The sequence below is a fragment of the Grampus griseus genome (assembly GCF_964374135.1).
Source record: "Grampus griseus genome assembly, chromosome: 10".
NCBI lineage: Eukaryota > Metazoa > Chordata > Mammalia > Artiodactyla > Delphinidae > Grampus > Grampus griseus.
The window spans coordinates 35,428,417-35,443,686 of record NC_139004.1 but is presented as its reverse complement, the minus strand read 5'-3'; the positions used below and the strand labels follow the sequence as shown (position 1 = coordinate 35,443,686).

Genomic DNA, 15,270 nt, shown 5'->3' with positions numbered 1-15,270 from the left:
AGCAACATCTTGTTCATACTTAATAGTCATGTCAAACGAGCTGTTTTTACATACATTTAAAAATGGCACTGGTGGTCAAGGCAGTGATGTCATATAAGACAAAAATAGAAAGCTGAAAACAGTACCTGGATGTGGGCAATTATTATTATTGTCCCAGGGGCAATTATCTCTAGACTTTTCTTTTGGGTCTTTGCAAATACTCCACTTTCTTGACCCTCCCATCTTCTAATGCACTGGACTAGACAAATTCCCACCCACCCCTCAACCATTTACTTCTCTGAACCTAAGAAACTGAACTGAACCAGAGAAAACCACACAACAATGCAAATGGAACCACTATTGGCAGACCATGCTGACCCATCTCAAGACAGTCAACCTGACCTCACATGATACAGAATTTCCCTACAAAGTTTATTCTCCCACTGTCTGAACCACCTAGTTCCTACTTTTCTCCACTCTACTCAGACCTTCACCTTCCCTCTCACTCTCAGCTGATGACTCTGTTCCATTCATCCTAAAGAAAACAGAAGCCATCACACTGGCACTTGCAGTATGAAACCAGAGTAGTCTTCTCTTTCTTTCCTCCTGTCACACAAAATTAAGGTGACTCATTTCATTGACTATCTTTTTCTCTCCCTCTTCAATTTCTCTCTCCTGGAGCCTTTTATTCAGCATTTAAACATGCTTTAGTACCTCTCATTCTTAAAAACACATCTGCTTCCAGCTTCCTTCCTGTATCTTTATTCACCTTCCCAGCAAAGTTCCTTAAGTTATTCATTTTTTCTTTCTACATTTCCTCACCTCCTAGAGCTCTTCTTTAAAAAGTTCAACCCCTTTTCAATTAAAAAAAAAGATGTTACAGCAAATATAACAAAAGATAAATAAAAGTTGAATATCTTTCTACTTTCCTTACTCCATCTTCATTTTCCTGAATAATCAATATTAAAATTTGATGTACATCTTTCCACACCATTCTCTATACTCATACAAATCCATTTAAACGTTTATATTATATATATACATATATATGTATATATGGTAGTTGGTTGACAAAAGAAGCATTATCTGCATCATGTGTTTTTCATCTAACAATTTTTAAGGAAACCCTTCTAGGTTAATTCACATGGATACAATTAATTCTTTTTAATTTTAATGAATTCCCCTTTTCATGGGCATTTTGGTAGTTTACAGTTTTTTTTAAAAAAAAAGTCTTTATTGAATTTGTTACAATATTGCTTCTGTTTTATGTTTTGGTTTTTTGGGTGCGAGGCACGTGGGATCTTAGCTTCCTGACCAGGGAAAGAACCCGCACCCCCTGCATCTGAAGGTGAAGTCTTAACCACTGGACGGACAGGGAAGTCCCAGCTTTTTAAATTTACAAACCTCAACCCATTTATCACCCACCTCAACCATTCCCCACAAAGGAGACAAGGTCTTTAACAAATTTAAGTCAGATCATGTCACATCCTTGCTTAGCACCCTTCCCAGGGACTGCACTTTCAATAAACTACAACCTCTTTAACGTGGCCCTCCAGTTCTAAACAACCTGGTCATTACCCACCTCCCCCTCTACCTCACTACTACTCTCCAGCCATACTAACTTCTTTTCACTTTCTTATTCAGACCAAGTTATTCCCCTCCTCAAGGGTTTCCTATTTGTCTCTGCTCCAAACACTTTCCCCTCGTGCCTTTGCCTAATTAATTCCTAGTCATCACTTAGGTCTCTACTTAAACATCACTTCCCTAAAAGATCTCCCCTGTCTTGTCCAGTTGAAGCTGTATTCTTCTGCTTTGGCACTAATACTCACTTGTATTTTTCCTTCTTTGCATTTATCATAGCCTATGATTCTTCCTTTACTTGTAGTTATTTTGTTTAATATCTGACTCTCCTACTAAGCTTTAAATTCCATAAGGGGAGGGGATGTGTGTTTAAAGCTCTCCACTGCAGCTCCAGTACCTAGCACAGTGCCTGTCACTTGGTAAGTATTTGTTGAATAATAATTAAAAAAAATACTTTTACTTCATTTGGAGAGATCAAGGAAGATTTCCTGGAGGAAACGGCATTTTAGCTTACTAAATAAAGGGACCAGATTTCAGTAGCAGAGATGAAAGAAGCACATTTCAGAAAGAGGAAATTGTTTGCAACCAAATGTTTGGTACTAGTTAGCGATTTTTTAATTCAAAATCCAAAACAATCCTGGCACCAAGTGTAAAATAAAAATCTCACTATATAAAAGTGACAACTCTGCACCTAGCTCAAACTGGTTCCCTCACAACTTCTCTCCACCAATGTCATCCCACTTCCCAGCCACCTAGGTTCTAAACGTTGAAGCTCTCTGACTCAATTTCTTTTTTTCCCCCTCCATATTCAATCAGGCATCAAATTTGACTGTTTTTTTCTTTGAAATGTCTTTCTCAGTGATTCTTTTTCTCTATTTTAACCAAAAACAACCTAATTCGAGCCCTCTTCACATATGGAATTACTACAAGCTTCTCCTAAATCAGGGTTTCTCACCTTTGGCGCTACTGACATTTTCAGCTGGATAATTCTTTGTCGTAGGAGGCTGTCCTGTACATTGTAGGATGTTTGGCAGCATCCTTGGCTTTACCCACTATATGCCAGCAGCACTCTTAATTGTGACTGCCAAAAATGTCTCCAGACATCGCCAAATGTCTTCTGGGGTGGGGGAAGAATCACCCCTGGTTGAGAACCACTTTCCCAGATGACCTCATGGGAAAAGCCGTCTAAAATTACCCAATCAAAACTCAACCCATCCTTTCAGGTCAACTCAAATTTCATCTTTTCTATGAAAATATGTCTGCTTATCAACAAACAGATGCACAGTTGTTTAACTCTACAAATAATCAAAAATCTGCACAATAAAACAAATGAGAGACTATGGTTTACTTATCAGTTTGACGAAAAAATTTAAAATAATGATAATACCTATTGGTGACAAGGATGTAGGGAAATAGGTACTATCATAAACTGCTGGTGGGAATAACCTGGTATAATGCTTTGTATGGCATTTACCAATATGTTTCACATTTTAAGATGGTCGTATCTTCTGACTCTACTTATGTGAAGAGATAATCAGATATGTGAGCAAAGACTATACTGTCCTATAAAGGTAAAACCGGAAACATCCTTATAGTCCCCACAATAGGGGACCAGTTAGGTAAACAACAGTACATTTAGAATACTGTGCTACTGTTAAAAAAGGATAAAGCAGATATTTGTGAATTGACATGGAACGACAGCCATAATGACTATACATATGTGCAACGTTTCAAAATTATATGTACTACATGATGTCATTTATATAAATAACATGTTTATGTATGGTTACACACAGAAGACAAACTAGATGAATATATGTCAAAATTCTAACATAATCTCTGTAGTCCAATCACATTTTAGATGTATAAAAGGAACTGTTAAATCATCTTTAAAAATCTCTTGGAAAAGTCCAGTTTGTGAATCTATAACTTTAAATTTTTCGGTTTACTTAAAGCAGGTTTATACATTTATTTACCACCTTTATTTCAGGCAAATATCCTGAGTTGGAATACTCTGTTCTGAGCCGTATTTTCGCCCTAGAGAAATCAATGGTAAAAAGGAAGTTTACAGAGAAAAATATATTTTTGTGCATGACAGCTTACCGGTGTGATGCATCTGTGAATCATACTGAAAATATGTCCCTTGAAATCAAAGAAAACAATATGTTTATACAAAGAATGTGCCCCAAAATTCTCCAATAAAGAAAAGTGTTTAATCAAAATATTTGTTGACAGCTGGTTAGTGCCAATTCTAAAGTAGAAAAGAAAATCAGTGTCATTGTAGACTTTTACTTTGTGTACAAGAACTGAATATGCAAATTAGCCCCAAATGGAGACTCATTATCTGTTTTACTCTTCAACTGTGATTTTAAGCACCGTAGGTATATATACACACACACATCCAGAATATACATATATCTCAACAAACCATGCACATCATCTGTTCAGAACTGGGAAATGCATGCATGCTTCTATAATATTAAATGGAAGGCAGATGGTAGGCACTGATCAACAGAAATAAAGTGAAATCCTTCTAAATCCTGCTCCCTCTAACAACCCTCTAATTTTTTTCTTCAGAAAGATATCAAGCAGTTCTTCATTACTGTTGATTTCCAACCTCAAAATTACAATAGGCAATGCAAAAGAGCATTTCAAAGAGGAAAAGATTGTCTTTTGGTACAAATTCTCTTTCATAGTCTTAGGTAGGAGATAACACTAACTTTGAAACTCATAGCTTACTGTAGTTTTATCAGTATCTAATGTGTAAATTAGCTCTTTCTATAACTGGAGGTTTAGCTTTCAAAATACATAATTACTGATCATTTTAGCCTGCATCACATTTCTTTTGCAGGGTGAAATGAACTAAAACAGCTGTTACATCCTAATAGCTTCATAATGTGCACAGAATTTCTATGACTATTAGAAATTAAACCTTCCTATCAGGGAAAACATATTCATGTGTATATATGACCCACATTATTTGGAAGTACAATTATTAACTTATGAAATTATAATTTGAAACATAATGAAGTAAGGCTACTAGAGAAAATATTACAGCTCTTAAATGAGGTCAAAGCTGCTGGTCCACACTGATCAGTTCCCCCCCCTTTCCTAGCATCAATAAAAGTACTCTGGGCCAAAGGAAGTCCCAGTGTTCATGCTACCACCATTCCCTGCAGGGATCGAGTCCTCTATTTTCATACTGGATGATGAATTTTTAAAGGTGAACCAAGTCTGGCACTCTGCCCAGAATTGCTGGCAGCTGACAAGCAATCTGGTTTCACTTCTGGTCCACTGTCTCTTGAGCTAACCTTGTATCCACAGAAAGCATCCTGATCTAGAGAACGTGTACCATTTATAATGATGACTGAGAAAGCTCTGATGATTCCATTAACCATGGGACTTGTACATACAGTTCTCTTTAAGCATATTTTCTATGGAAAGAATAAAATAGTCTCGTTTCTTAGTATCTCCTTTTAACACTGGAAAAAACAGCAGTGTTAAAAGGATTTTTCCAGAAAAAAAAATGATTATTAACCAACCACCTGCATTCAAGAATGTTAGAGGCATAAAGGGATTCAACAAGATATCTGATGAGCAACTACTATCAAAGGAATATACAGTGAGGTCCAGGAACCACAAAATAATTACAAGATATACAAGATATATTATGTAATTAATGGCTAAATTGGATGATTCAAGCTATAAATGTTATGAAAGGTCAGAGCAATAAATGCTAGGCAGTGTGGGGTGAAATTTAAATATACGTAAGCCTAGGGGGCTTCCATGGTGGTGTAGTGGTTAAGAATCCGCCTGCCAAGGCAGGGGATATGGGTTCGAGCCCTGGTCCAGGAAGACCCTACATACTGCGGAGAAACTAAGCCACAACTACTGAGCCTGTGCTCTAGAGCCCTTAAGCCACAACTACTGAGCCTGCGTGCCACAACTACTGAAGCCTGCACGCCTAGAGCCCGTGCTCCACAACAAGAGAAGCCACCACAATCAGAAGCCCACACACCACAACAAAGAGTAGCCCACGCTCGCTGCAACTAAAGAAAGCCCGCGTGCAGCAACAAACACCCAACGCAGCACAAAATTAATTAATTAATTAATTTAAAATATATATACGTAGTCCTAACTCTCCACTGAGAGAATTATTAACTACTTAACCAGTATCTTCTTGAGATTACCATTTCCAAAGTAAACAGGATTGGAAAATGACTATGTAGCAGTTTTTTTTTTTTTTTTTTTTTTTGGCAGTACGCGGGCCTCTCACTGTTGTGGCCTCTCCCGTTGCAGAGCACAGGCTTCGGACGCGCAGGCTCAGCATCCATGGCTCACGGGCCCAGCCGCTCTGCAGCATGTGGGATCTTCCCGGACCGGGGCACGAACCCACGTCCCCTGCATCAGCAGGTGGACTCTCAACCACTGTGCCACCAGGGAAGCCCCCGGAAAATGACTATGTAATTCACAAATAAATCTGTGTCCAAGTTTATTTGTTTTTACCTCTAAGATCTAGCAGTCCTTCTTCTTGACCTTCCAAAAAGAAAAGTTAGTGAAGCTTCACTCTTCTGATATTATTTCCTCATTCAGTCCCGAAGCTGGGATGGAGGTCCTGGAAGCTCTTCCCCACCATTTCCATTAATCACTGGCTTTCTGCTCCCATTTCTATAGCTCACCTTTGCCTCTGTTTCCTATGCTGGAGGCCCCTGGGTCATATGAAGGACCCTGAAGTCCCAGATGGGTTTGTCTTCTATTCCTTCCTTGCTTTCTACTTGACAGACCCACAGTCCCATGCCCAATAGTTCAGTGTATGGCTTCCTGGGTCAGGATTTCCTAAGTTCCATAAGTAAGTGCTGGGAGAGCCACAGTGCCAAAAGAGATTCCAAAAGGAGATCTCGAATTGGAAAACTGACACAACCATGTTAACTTCCTTACAGACAGCATGTACCCAACAACAAAGTACCTACAAAAATGCATTATTTTTCTAAGCAAAAGACACACTGGCTCAAATCCTGGCTCCAGCAGAGGGATTTTTTTTTGCCTTCACTTCTTGGGTATTTTTACTATTCTCTGAATATTACTTGTGAAAATTAACCTAATTCATGGTTCTTCACAGGGACTCCTCTAGTCTTGTTGAAAGAAGTTTAAAAAAAACTTTAAATGAAACCAAGTCCCAGATATCTGAAACAGTTATTCAGGGTCACATGAAGAGAGAACTGTCAGTCACATACTTTCTCTGAGCTTAGGGACATAGGTAGAAGGCATGAGCAGGTAGATGGTAAATAGGGAATTTTTGGTTTTTTTGGCCACGCCACATAGCTTGTGGGATCTTAGTTCCCCAACCAGGGATTGAACCCAGGTCCTCGGTAGTGAAGGCATGGAGTCCTAACCACTGGACAGCCAGGGAATTCCCGTTAAATAGATGATTTTGACTGCTGAGACCAAGCAGGGAATTTCTAATAAGAACCAAAGATGAAGCTAAAGAAGCAGAAGGGCCCAATGATGGAGAGTTTTGGGTGAAGAGTTTAGATTTGACCAAGTCCACTGCATACTCTGCCTTTGGCAAGAGAACAAAGAGCATCCTTTTCACTTATTTTTTCCTGCTCAATCCCTTGGTCCCTTTGTCCAAATTCTTTCTTCAGTAGGATCACCCATAACTATGCTCCAGCATACCATATATATATATGCATATATATATATTATATATATATAAATATCTCTATTATTGCACTGATCATATCTTACTTTATCAATCTTTAGAAAGTTGTCACTCCTATTATATCATGAAATTCTTAAGAGCAGCAACTGTGTCTTGTCCACCCTTTTATGGTGGCACCTAAACTAAGTGCCTGCAATATAACAGGTATTCAATAAATACCTGTTTGTTGAATAAATGTATGAATGAATAAGTCTTATAAGTAATAGAGTAGAATTGAGGAGAGGGAAAGCAGGAAAAAAAAGATGTTTGATGATCAACTAGGGGGGTACTATCTCAGCTTAATCCTGAACCTGACTGCTTGGGAAGCAACTGTACCACTACCATACATAGCTCTTGCCCTTCCAGAATGAAAAACACACAACGGCTGTTTGTGGTAGTAATAACAGGTCATTGGTGTTATTAACATCACCTCACACTTATTAAGAGATACTAATTTATATTCTAAAATTATAAAATAAAATGCAAAGAAAAAGGACAACCCTGTTCTATTTTCTCATGTTTCAAGTCCTCCACTACACACAAAAGAAGCTCAACATGTTATTATCCTTTAAACAAAAATGAAACAAAAACAAAAAGTCTAGATTCAGCTGAAAAACTTAAGTACAAACAGCCATGTCTCAAAGGTCTTACAGAATATAAAATACAGTGGAGGGCTTCCCTGGTGGCGCAGTGGTTGAGAGTCCGCCTGCCGATGCAGGGGACACGTGTTCGTGCCCTGGTCCAGGAAGATCCCACATGCCGCGAAGCGGCTGCGCCCGTGAGCCATGGCCGCTGAGCCTGCGCCTCCAGAGCCTGTGCTCCGTAACGGGAGAGGCCACAACAGTGACAGGCCCGCGTACCACACACACAAAAAAACACAGTGAAAAATATTTTTGGTCTAATAAGAGGATCCTAAGTGAAAATAATAAATAGGAAATTCCTCAACTAAAAAAAAAAAAAAAGCAGTTCAAGATGTAAAGAGATCTTGTGAAACGAAATTCCATAATATATGAAACTTGTTTCTAAATACAGCTGGTGGCACAGTGGTTAAGAATCTGTCTGCCAATGCAGGGGACACGGGTTTGAGCCCTGGTCCAGGAAGATCACACATGCTGCAGAACAACTAAGCCCATGCGCCACAACTACTGAGCCTGTACTCTAGAGCCCGCAAGCCGCAACCACTGAAGCCTGTGCACCTAGAGCCCATGCTCCGCAACAACAGAAGCCACCACAATGAGAAGCCCGCGCACCCGCACCGCAATGAAGAGTAGCCCCCACTCTCCGCAACTAGAGAAAACCCCGCAAGCAGCAATGAAGACCCAACGCAGCCAAAAATAAATAAAATAAATAAATTTATTAAAAAATAAATAAATATAGCTGAAGCAAAACAAATCAGGAGTTAAGAACACCAGGTTCACTCTGGAATAATAAAGTCTAAAATGATCTTATGGCGAATAAAGGGGCAGGAAAATTCAAAGTTCTATTGACAAACTGACAAAACATACATAAAGGATTGCTACACTCCCTTTGGGGCATTTTAAAAGAGAAAACTTCCCCAACTGTTCATCCTCCTCCTCCCCCTCATCAGTATCCTTGTCATGCAGGTGGCTATGGCCAGCACGAGCAGAGTGTGGCCACCCCAGGCCCTCTGTTTCAGCATTCGTGGAAACTGTCCCCGCCAAAAAGGCGGCAAGAGCTTCTCCAGGGCTCCATGTCTCCCCCTACTCTTAAGCAGAGCTATTTCTTCACCTCACAGTCTGCAGAGGCAACGTAGGATTGTGACGTTAACTGTGTAGTCACAGACCTGCATATTTAACTTCTCTGAGGCTCAGTTTCCTCATTTGTAAAATGAAGGTAGTTAGTGGTGTTTCTCTCCTAGAGCTATCATGAGAATCATACACGGAAGCAATGTGTGTCTGGCCCACAATAGATACTCAATAAATGTTAGACTGTTCTCTTCCTGTCTCTCCTCTGAGGTCCTGTAACCCTCACTCTCTTTTCCTCACTCCTCCTTTCTTCTGCTCCCTGATTCCTTATAAATATTTAATGGATCTCTCTCCTTTGGGTTACTCTTCTATTTATTTCAAAATTCCAAAGAAAGATTAAAAAAAAGAACTTACTTGATAAAAAAAAGAACTTACTTGATAAAAAAAATTAAGAGAAAAAAAGAACTTATTTGTATAAAACTGAATAGCTCTACTACAGAAGCCCACTATACTTGGCAGACTACGAGTCAAGGGCTGGCTAGCACCTGAATGTACCTCTGTGGACTTCAGGCATAATTAATGCTCCACATGAGTAGAAGGACTTCAATAGTACAAATAATTTTACATGCTATTTCACAAATCACAGACTTCAGAAAATTTATATTTAAATATGGTTTTATTTTTAAAAAATCAATTTTAATCTCTCTTTAGCCCCAAGTAAAATTGTTACGATTTAGTGACACCATGTGGCTACATTTTGCTTTGCACTCTTAGAAGAGACTGTTCTGTCTGCAGGTTGCTCTATACTAATTCAATTATGGTATCAAAGTTATAGGTGGAGGTACAATTCAAACTAAGTGTGAACTAAAATGATTACTTTTAAAAAGTGAAACTGTTCCTTCTTCCTTTACAACAGAATAAGGCATTTCTTGACTTCTGAAGACACCAATCATATAAAGAAAGTAAAGGCTCGGCATAATTCTAGCTATGATTATAAAGCATCCTGGTGAACCACTGATTAATGTAAAACTGTCTACCTTTAAAAGTAAATAAATATATCAATGCCCAGGGGGTCAGGCGGAGAACAAAAGAGAAAAGGTGGAAGACACACACGCTTTTGTACAAGGTTAATACGGTAGGGAAAGAATGCTTCCATAAATAGCAATGTTTATTTTCTCATTTGTTTTATGTCTTGTATATCTATAGCACTGTAAGGTACTATAATCTAATGAAAATGGGTAAAAAAATTATGCTGCATCTACTGATGGCCGGGATGAGAGGGGACTTGGAATGTATGGTAGCAATAAAAGAGATTAAAACTGCAATAAAAGTGCCCTAAACCAAAAAACAGTACAGTTTTAGTATTCATTTAATGAGGCCTCCTAGAGTAGACCAGTTACTCTTGAATAACATTCGATGTACACCAAAGAAAGCCTAAATATCTACAACAATGACCAGAGAATATCACCTCCTTAATCTCAATTTAAAACACCCAGCTCCCCTCTCGGGCTTCCCATGATCACCTATTTTAAATAACTACTCTCCTCCTCTTGACCCTGGGTCACTATCACAGTATCATTTTCACAACATTTACAATTACCTGTTGTGCTCTTATTGTTTATATCTGTTCCTCCCAAATTCTATGAGAGCAGAGATCTTGGCAGTCTTCTTCAGTGTTATGGCCTCAGTATCCAGTACAATGCATAGCACAAAGTAGGAGCTTATTTGTGAAATGAGTGAGTAATGGATGAATAAACAGATGAATAAATGAAGAAAAATCTATTTTCTTAGCTGGTGAAGCATGCCTAAATTTCTTGTTGTAAGTGAAAGTAGAACCGTTCTAGTGAGATGTTTTTCATCATTTATGACCTCTACTGTGACCACTGAGACTAGAAGACAGGCCAGCAGATGCTCTACAGCACCCTTTTGTCCATGACACATTTGGCACATTATAATCTCTCACTCGAAGAAAGGAAGAAAAAGGAGGGAAAGGAAAACTACAATGATTAAAACACTTTCATTAACAGTCAAAGAAATCAATGAACAGAGTGGAGTATATACGAGAATTTAGCACATGATAAATATGGCTGTTCATACTAGTATGGTAAGGAACGATTATTAAGTAAATGGTCTTGGTCAACTGACTATCCCTAATCTGAAAAGATACATGAAAAATATTCTGGCTGGATTAAATATTTAGATACAAAGATAAAAATAACAAGTAGCAGAAAAAATTTATAAAAATATAACACTCTTTAACGTTGGAGTGAGGAACACCTTTCTAAACATGATATCAGACCACCAGAAACCATAAAAAGGACTGACAGATTTGACTACATTTTTTTAAACATAAAATTCTATATGGTAAAAAGTACTAATAAAACACTAAAAACTAATAACAAATTGCACAGTACATGATAGGCAAAAGTATAATCATACATACACAAATATACGTCTACATGTATATATACACCGCATATATACGATATATATGTGTATATGTATCAAGGTGTACATACCAACATAAAGTTCTCACAAGCCAAAACCAAAAAGATAATCACCCCAGAAGAAAAATATGCAAAAGACAAAAATAGGCTTTTATAAATGAGAAATAACAAATGTCAAGTATTATAAGATACCCTACACTTCACAGACGATAAAAGAAATCCAACTTAAAGTAAGACAATTTTTTACAGATCATAAATCACATTGGCAAAATGCTGACAACGCCTGCATTGGTGAGGGTTTGGAGAAGGGGCATTTCTATGTGCTATTGGTAGAGACTGAGTACAGCCGTATCAGAGGGCAAGCTTTATCAATATTTAAAATGTGTACTACATCATAATTTTATAATTAAAATGTCATAAAAAGACATTTCCATTTTGATAATTAAAAACAAAAGGAAAGGAAGAAAGAAGCTCAGTTTTGTGTTAAGTGAGTTCATCCATCCTATGCCATGTTCTGAACCATCAAGATGCACCCTTCTCAACACCCTTTCTGGCCTCTGTGCTCCCCCGGATTCTCCTCTAACTCTCTGACCAGCCCCTGCAGTACACCTGTCTGCCACCTACTCTTTCCTTCCCTCTCTCAATAGCTATATTCTTAAGGACTGTGCTTTTAGGCCCACTATTCCTCTCCCTCAACTCCCAGGTTTTATACCAAGTTCACTTTTGTAATTCCAGCTACCAGCCTTATGCGGGCTACCTCTGTACGCATTCACATCCATGTTTTCAAGTCTTCTCATATTTCAGCAACATTTTGCAGCTGCCAAATTACCAGCATCGTGTTGAGAAAAAGCCAGAAAAAAAATTTAAAGCATCCCAGGGCACTCAATATTTCCACTCCTTGTTAGTGTTTTTTGTTCAGTCCTAGGCTCTACCAACTAAGAAAGCTGTGGAAGGACTTGAAGAGAGCTTACTAGATAGCCAAGAAGACAGTTTGAAGGTTGGGGACTTTATGGATAAAGCAGAAATTTCCTTTTCCTGAAAAAGGCAAAGCTGATAAGATATAAGATGGTTCTGAGTATCATATGAAAAACTGTACCAAAATTGACATCATTTTTCTTCATTTCCAGCTGGGGGCTAGGGGGTTGTTATTAGTCTAAGCTTTTGGCTACATTGAGCAGTCCCCACTTGACCCACAATGCATTCCTAAAAAGGACCCAGAAAGAAAGAGCAGACCATTTCTCTCCATTCACTGTTGTGGTTGTAATCATCACTCCAGCTTTGAAGCCTGACATTATCCTTATCACCACTATCTCGGTGAGGGGAAATGCTGACTAAATTACATTCCACAGGATATATAAATGGCAAATTTTATGTTATATATATTTTACCACAATTAAAAAATGCTTTACCAAAACCAAAATGTATGAAAACTGTTGGAAACATACAAATGGGAAGATTACTAAGATAAAGAGAACCATGGAAGGCATGTGTGTGGACTGGCAATATGGAAAAGTGCTGAAAGGACCACACTCCTGAGATAAGGAACAGTTTCCTCATACTGAGAGCCACCACTGAGAGCCACCATGGCTACAGAGAATGGCAGGATGGCTCTCTTTCTCTGAAGGCCAAACACCAGTTCAGAGTCTCAGAAAGTAGAAAAGGTAATAAAAACAACTATTTACTGAGCCTCTAACTTTGGGCCAGGCATTGTGCTCAGTACTTGTACATATGCTCTGTCATCTAACCCTCCACAGCAGACCCCAGGAAGGGTGCTGTTATTCCTGTTTCACTGGTGTAGAAATGAGGGCTTGGAGAGGCACAACTTTACTAAGATCACAATGCCAATATTAGATGAAACCAGGATTTGAGAAGAGCTCTAACTCTGCAGCCCATGATTTTCCTACTACCCGATGCTGATTTACATACAGTTCAACCTAGACTCAAGAGAGAGGGCTGGGTAATCTCACAATTCACAGAGTATCTCTTCTTTAGTGAATATATTAAATGAAATCTTTCATCAATATACAACACTTGCATCCTTCAGAATTAACCTCGAAATTCAGTTTCCTGAAGAAAAAACAGAAAGTAGACTTTGCAAAGAGTACAGAACCATTTACCACTCCAGAGTTTTCCAGCACAGATATACATTTTAACAAATACTTGGATAAAAAGCACCAATGAATATATGTACATATTAATATTGAATCAGTCTCTCTTCATTACCTGGTCAGTGCCTTGACCCCAAACCTGTGCTAACATTTATAGAGTACCTACTGCATACAAGGTCATAACTTGAGAACTGCACAAGAATACTGAAAGATTAGAATCCATACTCCTTGCTTCCAAGAGCTTGTAATTTTAGTATGAGAGGCAAGACAAACATGCAAAGGACACTGAAGAACAAGAGTGACATACAAATGTTCAAATTAACTAACACAATGCAAAGTGAACACTTACGTGCTAAGGAAATAAAGAATTTATATGTGCCCAGTGAAGTCCCTGAAAGAAGTGTATTTAGAACATTGTTTAGGAAGTCAATAAATGATTGTGAAGATAAGAAACACCAAGCATGAAACATCCTTGGATAATCAATAGGGACTTATTCTTAAGTTCATTTTAAAATACTTCCAAAATTCCAAACTATTACAAAAGGCAGAGTTTATGAAGGAATGTAGTAACATAGTAAGTTAAAGTGGTTATAAATATTAAAATGCTTTCTCACTAAAATGCATATCAAGACTCCTTCCTTTTCCTGTTATCACTGTCTCTAACATCACCTTTGCTCAGTTTTTCTCAACCAGTGTGGGAGCTGGCTATACCAAGACAAAAACTAGAATCATGAAAACAGCCAGGCTCTACAACACATAAAAGCAACATCAACAAAGGCAAGGCCACACAGGAAAGACAAAATAAGGAAAAGGGAGTATAAATAATACCCATTAATAAATGAGAGGAATTATATTTTCTAAAAGCCAGAGATCACGACTGAGGGTACACGTCTCCCTCCACAGAGTAGGAGTTTTCAGATGGGTAAAGCACACAGCCTCTATCATAGCTGGTATTACAGTCACGATGATTTGTTCTGGGAGTCGTGCTCCTAGTGTTTCAAATTAAATACAAACACACAGTCCTTTGGTCCACGTCAGACACTTTGGTTGTTATGCTGCTTATTTTTTAATCTGATACAGCCATAATAATGTCAGTCGATGCAGACTCAATCCCCTCCTCTACCTCGGGGCCCCTCTGTCACTCTCAAAGTATCCCTAGGCAGTTCTGAGATACAGAATCTTCACTCAATTTCTTGTCCCTCTCATTTTAATCCATTCAAAACTCCTCTGATAAAAGAGCAACTGCTAGACCTGAGACACTTTAGTCCCTCTTTAGGGAAATGAAATTGATTTTCTTCATTTCCACACAAGAGTATCCTTGGGTAACAATATTGTGTCCAGTCATACCCATAATAAAAAAAAATGTAGGCGACACTCTTTACTGTACCAGAGGCTGAAAGGTTTTGTGGAGTTCCTGTGGTAGAAGTAAGAATTCAGCCTGATGCTGTCAGATCATGCGTTTAATAAGTATAAGGGTGCCTTCTGACTGACAGAGTAAGTGCTGTGGGGCATCCCCATCTGCTCCAACTCAGCCATACAGGGATGTCAGCTGGGGTCACGCGTACGGGTGTGGAGCGGAGTGGCTAAGGGGCCAGCTCCACGAGCTCCCTGGCTTACACCCACCATATCCCTTCTTGACACACTTAATTAAACGAACCAATCACTTTCTGCCTTCAATCTCTTGAGTTTAGGGTAAAGAATATCTGAGGGAAATTTCCAAGGGGAAAATCACAATAGAAAAAACACAA

General features: G+C 38.6%; 1 protein-coding gene across 2 annotated transcripts in view; it reads right to left on the bottom strand.

Annotated features, from left to right (window-relative positions):
- BTBD9 (BTB domain containing 9) overlaps positions 1-15,270 on the bottom strand; it is a 418,266-nt gene that overhangs the window by 342,804 nt on the left and 60,192 nt on the right. The gene's annotated exons all lie outside the window — the stretch shown is intronic.